This window comes from Eubalaena glacialis, chromosome 7 (assembly GCF_028564815.1).
Source record: "Eubalaena glacialis isolate mEubGla1 chromosome 7, mEubGla1.1.hap2.+ XY, whole genome shotgun sequence".
Taxonomy (NCBI): Eukaryota; Metazoa; Chordata; class Mammalia; order Artiodactyla; family Balaenidae; genus Eubalaena; species Eubalaena glacialis.
The window spans coordinates 69,790,663-69,799,739 of record NC_083722.1 but is presented as its reverse complement, the minus strand read 5'-3'; the positions used below and the strand labels follow the sequence as shown (position 1 = coordinate 69,799,739).

Sequence of the window (9,077 nt, the reverse complement as noted above, 5' to 3'; positions counted from 1 at the left end):
AGAAGAGCTAACACCTATCCTTCTCAAACTCTTCCAAAATATTGCAGAGGGAGGAACACTCCCCAACTCATTCTACGAGGCCACCATCACTCTGATACCAAAACCAGACAAAGATGTCACAAAGAAAGAAAACTACAGGCCAATATCACAGATGAACATAGATGCAAAAATCCTCAACAAAATACTAGCAAACAGAATCCAACAGCACATTAAAAGGATTATACACCATGATCAAGTGGGGTTTATTCCAGGAATGCAAGGATTCTTCAATATACGCAAATCAGTCAACGTGATACATCATATTAACAAATTGAAGGAGAAAAACCATATGATCATCTCAATAGATGCAGAGAAAGCTTTTGACAAAATTCAACACCCATTTATGATAAAAGCCCTGCAGAAAGTAGGCATAGAGGGAACTTTCCTCAACATAATAAAGGCCATATATGACAAACCCACAGCCAACATTGTCCTCAATGGTGAAAAACTGAAACCATTTCCACTAAGATCAGGAACAAGACAAGGTTGCCCACTCTCACCATTATTATTCAACATAGTTTTGGAAGTGTTAGCCACAGCAATCAGAGAAGAAAAAGAAATAAAAGGAATCCAAATCGGAAAAGAAGAAGTAAAGCTGTCACTGTTTGCAGATGACATGATACTATACATAGAGAATCCTAAAGATGCTACCAGAAAACTACTAGAGCTAATCAATGAATTCGGTAAAGTAGCAGGATACAAAATTAATGCACAGAAATCTCTTGCATTACTATATACTAATGATGAAAAATCTGAATGTGAAATTAAGAAAACACTCCCATTTACCACTGCAACAAAAAGAATAAAATATCTAGGAATAAACCTACCTAAGGAGACAAAAGACCTGTATGCAGAAAATTATAGGACACTGATGAAAGAAATTAAAGATGATACAAATAGATGGAGAGATATACCATGTTCTTGGATTGGAAGAATCAACATTGTGAAAATGACTCTGCTACCCAAAGCAATCTACAGATTCAATGCAATCCCTATCAAACTACCACTGGCATTTTTCACAGAACTAGAAAAAAAATTTCACAATTTGTATGGAAAAACAAAAGACCCCGAATAGCCAAAGCAATCTTGAGAAAGAAAAATGGAGCTGGAGGAATCAAGCTCCCTGACTTAAGACTATATTACAAAGCTACCGTAATCAAGACAGTTTGGTACTGGCACCAAAACAGAAATATAGATCAATGGAACAGGATAGAAAGCCCAGAGATAAGCCCACACACATATGGTCACCTTATCTTTGATAAAGGAGGCAAGCATATACAGTGGAGAAAAGACAGCCTCTTCAATAAGTGGTGCTGGGAAAATTGGACAGGTACATGTAAAAGTATGAAATTAGAACACTCCCTGACACCATACACAAAAATAAACTCAAAATGGATTAAAGACCTAAGTGTAAGGCCAGACACTATCAAACTCATAGAGGAAAACATAGGCAGAACACTCTATGACATAAATCACAGCAAGATCCTTTTTGACCCAGCTCCTCGAGAAATGGAAATAAAAACACAAATAAACAAATGGGACCTAATGAAACTTAAAAGCTCTTGCACAGCAAAGGAAACCATAAACAAGACCAAAAGACAACCCTCAGAATGGGAGAAAATATTTGCAAATGAAGCAACTGACAAAGGATTAATCTCCAAGATTTACAAGCAGCTCATGCAGCTCAATAACAAAAAAACAAACAACCCAAACCAAAAATGGGCAGAAGACCTAAACAGACATTTCTCCAAAGAAGATATACAGATTGCCAATAGACACATGAAAGAATGCTCAACATCATTAATCATTAGAGAAATGCAAATCAAAACTACAATGAGGTATCATCTCATACCAGTCAGAATGGCCATCATCAAAAAATCTAGAAACAATAAATGCTGGAGAGGGTGTGGAGAAAAGGGAACACTCTTGCACTGTTGGTGGGAATGTAAATTGATACAGCCACTATGGAGAACAGTATGGAGGTTCCTTAAAAAACTAAAAATAGAACTACCATACGACCCAGCAATCCCACTACTGGGCATATACCCTGAGAAAACCATAATTCAGAAAGAGTCATGTACCAAAATATTCATTGCAGCTCTGTTTACAATAGCCAGGATATGGAAGCAACCTAGGTGTCCATCATCGGATGAATGGATAAAGAAGATGTGGCACATATATACAATGGAATATTACTCAGCCATAAAAAGAAATAAAATGGAGGTATTTGTAATGAGGTGGATGGAGTTAGAGTCTGTCATACACAGTGAAGTAAGTCAGAAAGACAAAAAGAAATACAGTATGCTAACACATATATATGGAATCTAAGGGGGAAAAAAAGGTCATGAAGAACCTAGTGGCAAGACGGGAATAAAGACACAGACCTACTAGAGAATGGACTTGAGGATATGGGGAGGGGGAGGGGTGAGATGTGACAGGGTGAGAGAGTGTCATGGACATATATACACTACCAAATGTAAAATAGATAGCTAGTGGGAAGCAGCCGCATAGCACAGGGAGATCAGCTCGGTGCTATGTGACCACCTACAGGGGTGGGATAGGGAGTGTGGGAGGGAGGGAGATGCAAGAGGGAAGAGATACGGGAACATATGTGTATGTGTATGTTTCACAAACTGATTCACTTTGTTATAAAGCAGAAAGTAACACACCATTGTAAAGCAATTATACTTCAATAAAGATGTTTAAAAAAAAAAAAAGAGTTCATCAACGACGACGCACCTGATAGCACAGGGAACGCTACTCAATATTCTTCAATAAACTAACAGGGAAAAGAATCCGAAATACTACAGGTACAGCTACATTTATAACTGCATCAAGTTTTTGTAGAACTCAAAGAAACACAACATTGTATATAAACTGTGCTGAAATAGAAAATAAATATTAAATTATAAAAGAAGAAAAAGGCAAGAAATGCCTACTCTATTACACTCAGGCCTCTGTGATGTGGGCTGATGTTACAACTCTAGAGCCTCAGCAGGCCTGGGTTCCAAGGCTAGGGTATGCTGGTGCTGAGGGAGACAGGAAGGGGGACGTGCCACAAAATCAGCGGCCACTTGGACCTCTATTGTCCATTCTCCTCTGCATGGTACCACAACCTCCCGATCCAAGATGGCCCTCTTACAGGTAAGAAAAGCCTAGTGTACCCAAATGATTGTAGACCGCTGGGAGGGAAGAGCTGTGAAAAGACACCGGATCTCCACAGCTCCTGCTAGCGGGGTTCCCACCTCCAGCCTCCTTCCTTAGAATCGCCCCACCTACAAACCACAGCACCCCCCGAATAGCACATTTGCAAGGCTTGGGATTTGCCTGGGGACTGGCGGTGCAGGGGAAGGGGGAAGAGATAAACATACACAAGCCCTGAGGTGTGTGTTCAGCCACGTTCGACTCCAATTTCCAACCCAACACCAAGACTCCCTCTAAGGCTCTGTTTGCCCAAGTTAACACAGAGGACAGGAAGAAGTGCTGCCGCCTTGTGGCGTGTTCCTGTAACAACAACTGTAAAAACTGTGCTCAAGGGCACTTAACACTCACAAGCCCTGTGGGGTGCAAATGACTCCTGCCCTCGAGAAATGTCCTGGGCTAGGTAATCTGAAATGAATTCAAATCAGGCCCGACTCTCAGGCAGAAATGTTTCAAGAGCTCAGTGGTACTCACACGTAGTTTAAAAAACAGCACATCAAATGAAAAGATGCTCAGGATCTGTCATGATAAGAGAATGCAAAGAAACGTAGATGAGGTGTTCCCTGGCTGCAGTCCTTAAAAAGCCTAAAAAGAGTAAGTGCTCAAGAGGGCAGGCAAAAAAGGGAACCCTACTCTGCTGTTGGTGGGAATGTAAATTGATAACAGTCAGTATGGAGATCAGTAGGCAAGCTCCTTACTAAACTAAAAACTGGAGCTACCACAAGATACGGAAAAGCCAGGCCAGTTCATATTACCACAGAATACCATCTTTGGAATAAAACACTTGCAACCCAACGGTCATTGGGGAACTCTTTACCATAGCCAACACATGCAAACGACCGAAATGTCCAGTGAGAGATCAATGGATAAAGATGTTGTGCTACCTATACTCCCTGGACTGTCACTCATCCAGACAACAAAATGAACTCATGCTATTTGTAGCAGCATGGATGGAGCAGTAGATGATCTCACTAATTCTGGAAAATTAGAGAGAGAAAGACACATATCCCAGGATATCACTTATATGTGGAGTCGAAAAACGGATACAAAGGAAGTAGTATACAAAGGAAACACAGGTTCACAAATGGAAAAAAGAAGTGTAGAGTTCCCAGAGGGGGAAATTGGGGATCGGGGAAGGATGAAGAAGGAGGTCGGGATTAACAGAAACACACTAATGTATCAAAAAGAGATGGTCAACGACGAAGCAACTGATAGCACAGGGAACGCTACTCAATATTCTTCAATAATCTAACAGGGAAAAGAATCCGAAATACTACAGGTACAGCTACATTTATAACTGCATCCAGTTGCTGTAGAATTCAAACAGACACAACATTGTATATAAACTATGCTGAAATAGAAAATAAATATTAAATTATAAAACAAGAAAAAGGCAAGAAATGCTTACTCTATTACCCTCAGGCCTCTGTGACGTGGGCTGATGTCACAATCCTAGAGCCTCAGCAGGCCTGGGTCCCAAGGCTGGAGTACGCTGGTGCTGAGGGAGACAGGGAGAAGGACGTGCCACCAGATCAGCGACCCCTCGCACCTCTATTGCCCATTCTCCTCTGCATGGTACCACAAACTCCCGATCCAAGACGGCCCTCTTACAGGTAAGCAAAGCCTAGTGTACTCAAATGGTGGTAGACCCACTGGGAGGGAAGAGCTGTGAAAAGACACCCAATCTGCCCAGCTCTTGCTAGTACGGTTCCCACCTCCAGCCTCCTTCCTTAGAATCGCCCTAACTACGAACCACAGCACCCTCCGAAGAGCACATTTGCAAGGCGTGGGATTTGCCTTGGGGTCTGGCGGTGCAGGGTAAGGGGGAAGAGGTAAAGATACACAAGCCCTGCGGTGTGTGTGCGGCCAGGTTCGAATCCAATTTGCAACCCAACACCAAGACTCCCTCTAAGGCTCTGTTTGCCCAGGTTAACACAGAGGACACGAAGAAGTGCTGCCGCCTTGTGGCGCTTTCCCGTAAGAACAATTTGAAAAACTGTGCTCAAGGGCATTTAACATTCACAAGGCCTGCGGGGCTGCAAAGGACCCCTGCCCTTGAGAAATATCCTGGGCTAGATAATGTGAAATGACTTCATATCAAGCCTGACTCCCAGGCAGAAATTTTTCAAGAGCTCAGTGGTACTCATACGCTTTTTAAAAACAGCACATCAAATGAAAAGATGTCCAGGATCTATCATGATTAGAGAACGCAAATAAACGTAGACGAGGTGTTCCCTCCCTGCAGTCCTCAAAAAGCCTAGAACGAGTAAGTGCTCAAGAGGGCAGGCAGAAAATGGAACCCTACTATGCTGTTGGTGGAAATGTAAATTGCTAACAGCCAGTATGGAGATCAGTAGCCAAGTTCCTTACTAAACAGTAAACTGGAGCTACCACGGGATTCGGCATCCCCACTCCAGTTTGTGTAACCAGAGAATACCATCATTGGAATAAAACCCTTGCACCCTAACGGTCGTTGTGGTACTCTTTGCCATAAGGAAGACACCCAAACGACCAAAATGTGCAGCGAGAGATGACTGGATAAAGAAGTTGTGCTACCTATACTCCTTGGACTTTCACTCATCCAGACAACAAAATGAACTCATGCTATTTGTAGCAGCATGGATGGAGCAGTAGATGACCTCACTAATTCTGGAAAATTAGAGACAGAAAGACACATATCCCAGGATATCACTTACATGTGCAGTTGAAAAATGGATACCAAGGAACGTAATGTACAGAGCAAACACAGACTCACAAACGGAGACACAAAATGTAGAATTACCATCCGGTGAAATTGGGGATCGGAGAAGGATGAAATAAGAGGTTGGGATTAACAGGAACACACTAATATATCAAAAAGAGTTCATCAACGAAGACCCTCCTGATAGCACAGGGAACTCTACTGAACATTCTTCAATACCCGAAGAGGGAAAAGAATCCGAAATACTACGGGTACAGCTACATATATATCTGTATGAAGCTGCTGTAGAACTCAAAGAAACACAACATTGTATGTAAACTATGATGAAAAAGAAAATAAATATTAAATTATAAACAAGAGAAGGCAAGAAATGCCTACTCTATTACTCTCAGGCCTCGGTGAACTGGGACGGTGTCACATCCCTTCAGCCTGAACAGGCCTGGGTCCCCGGGCTGGAGTATGCTGGTCCTGAGGGAGCTAGGGGGGAGGACGTGCCAGAAGATCAGCATCCCCTCAGACCTCTAGTGCCCATTCTCCTCTGCATGGGACCACAATCTCTCGATGCAAGCCGGACCTCTTACAGCTAAGCAAAGCCTAGTGTACCCAAAGGATAAAGGACCCCCTGGGAGGGAAGAGCTGTGAAAAGACACCGGATCTCCACGGCTACGGCTGGTGGGGTTCCCACCTCCAGCCTACTTCCTCAGATTCGCCTCACCTACGAACCATAGCACCTTCAGCATAGCACATTTGCACTGCTTGGGATTTGCTTGGGTGAGGGTGGTGCAGCGTTAGGGGGAAGAGGTAAAGATACACAAGCCCTATGGTGTGTGTTCAGCCACGTTCCATTCAAATTTCCAACCCAACAACAAGACTACCTCTAAGGCTCTGTTTGCCCAAGTTACCAGAGAGGGCACCAAGAAGTGCTGCCACCTTGTGGCGCTTTCCCGTAACAACGACGTTAAAAACGTGCTCAAGGGCACTTAACATTCCCAAGGCCTGCGGGGCTGCAAATGACCCCTGCCCTCGAGAAATGTCCTGGGCTAGGTAATCAAAAATGTATTCAAATCAGGCCCGACTCTCAGGTAGAAATGTTTCAACAGTTCAGTGGTACTCACACGCTTTTTAAAAAACAGCACATCAAATGAAAAGATGCTCAGGTTCTGTCATGATTAGAGAATGTAAATAAAAGTAGTCGAGGTGTTCCCTGGCTCCAGTCCTCAAAAAGCCTAAAAAGAGTAAGTGCTCAAGAGGGGAGGCAGAAGATGGAAGCCTACTATGCTGTTGGTGGGAATGTAAATTGGTAACAGCCAGTATGGAGATTAGTAGGCAAGTTCCTTACAAAACTAAAAACTAGAGCTACCACGAGATTCGGCAACCCCACTCCAGTTAGTACAACCCTAGAACACCATCACTGGAAACAAACACTTGCATCCCAATGGTCGTTGTGGTACTCTTTACCATAGCCAAGACATGCAAACGACCAACTATCAAAAACAAAGAATCTTAAAAGCAGCAAAAGTAGAGAAGCTTATAACTTACAAGAGAACCTCATAAGATTATTATTTTTAAAAAATATTTATTTATTCATTTGGTTGCACTGGGTCTTAGTTGTGGCAGGAGGGCTCCTAAGTTGCGGCACATGGGCTCCTTAGTTGTGGCATGCTAACTCTTAGTTGCAGCATGCATTTGGGATCTAGTTCCCTGATCATTAATGGAAGCCGGGCCTCCTGCACTGGGAGCATGGAGTCTTATCCAATGCGCCACCAGGGAAGTCCCTAGAACCTCATAAGATTAAAAGTTGATTTCTGAGCAGAAACCTCACAGGTCAGGAGAGAGTGGGATGATATATTCAAATTGCTCAAAAAACCCCCAAAAAACAAAAAAAAACAAAAAACCTTGCCAACCAAGAATATCCTATTCATCATAATCGTCCTTCTTGAATGAAGAGATTAAAAACTCTTTTCAAAAAACAAAAGCCGGCCAGAGTGTCAGGAAAAGACTAAAGATTATATTGTAAGAAAAGAAAACAGAAGCCATGTTTCAAAGACCTGTAGTACAGGTATTTCATCAGTTTGTAAGACATGAGTCTGAAATAGCTAGCAGTTTGGTTCTCAAAAGATCTCTGAATCATGTGCAGCTACTTGGTCGAGTAGGTTAGGACCCTGTCATGAGACAGGTAGAAGGAAAAAACTCAGTCACGATATTTTCTCTAGCAGCAAATGAGATGTGGTGATCAGGGGAAAATGAAGCATACCAAATGGGTGATGTTAGTCAAAAGACAACGTGGCACAGAATTTCAGTATTCTGACCAGGCCTCGGAGATGTGGCATATCAGTATATGAAAAAGGGGTCTTGAATTTACGTGGAAGGAAAAGTAGACTATGGTGAATATATGGATAAAAATAATGTGAGACAACAAGCAACAACAATTATAGCTGAAACATTATATTTCTGAGTGAACAAAGGAAAGACAAGGCATAGAATGTACGATTCTTCTTTGGCCATTGTTTGGTACAGTCTCATTTCCAAATCATGATAGTCTTTATAGTTTTTAAGGACAAGAATTAAAATACCCTTTTATGTAAAAAGAAACAAAACAAAAAACACAAAAGCTGAGGGAGTTCATCATCACTAGATCTGTCTTAGAACAAATTCTAAAAGAGCTCCTCAAGCTAAAATAAAAGGACACTAAATAGTACCATGCAAACATATGAGACTACACAATAGACTTGTAAATGTTAGTATATAGTTAAGGTAAGAATACCTTAATAGTGTGATATGGTGGTGTGTTAACCAGTTAACTTTAGTATATAAAGGTTAAAGGATGAGATTATTAAAATAACTGCAGCTATAATAATTTTAATGTATAAACAATATACAAAGAGGTAAATTGTAACACGATACACAAAAATTCATGGAGGGGAGTAAAAGAGTAGATTTTTTTTTGTATGTGATGGAAGTTAAATTGTTATCAACATAAAATAGAGTGTTATATCTGTAAGATGTTTTCCGTGAGCCTCATGGAACCACAAAGCAAAAACCTGTACTAGATTCAGAAAATACAAAGGGAAGGGAATATCACTACAGGATATCACTAATTCACAAAGAAAGGCAGCAGAAGAGGAAAAAAGGAACA

At 41.7% G+C, this 9,077-nt stretch overlaps 1 pseudogene; it reads left to right on the top strand.

Moving 5' to 3' along the window:
• Positions 1-7,976: 7,976 nt before the first annotated feature.
• On the top strand, positions 7,977-8,422 carry LOC133094654 (single-stranded DNA-binding protein, mitochondrial-like; annotated as a pseudogene).
• The last annotated feature ends 655 nt before the right edge of the window (positions 8,423-9,077 follow it).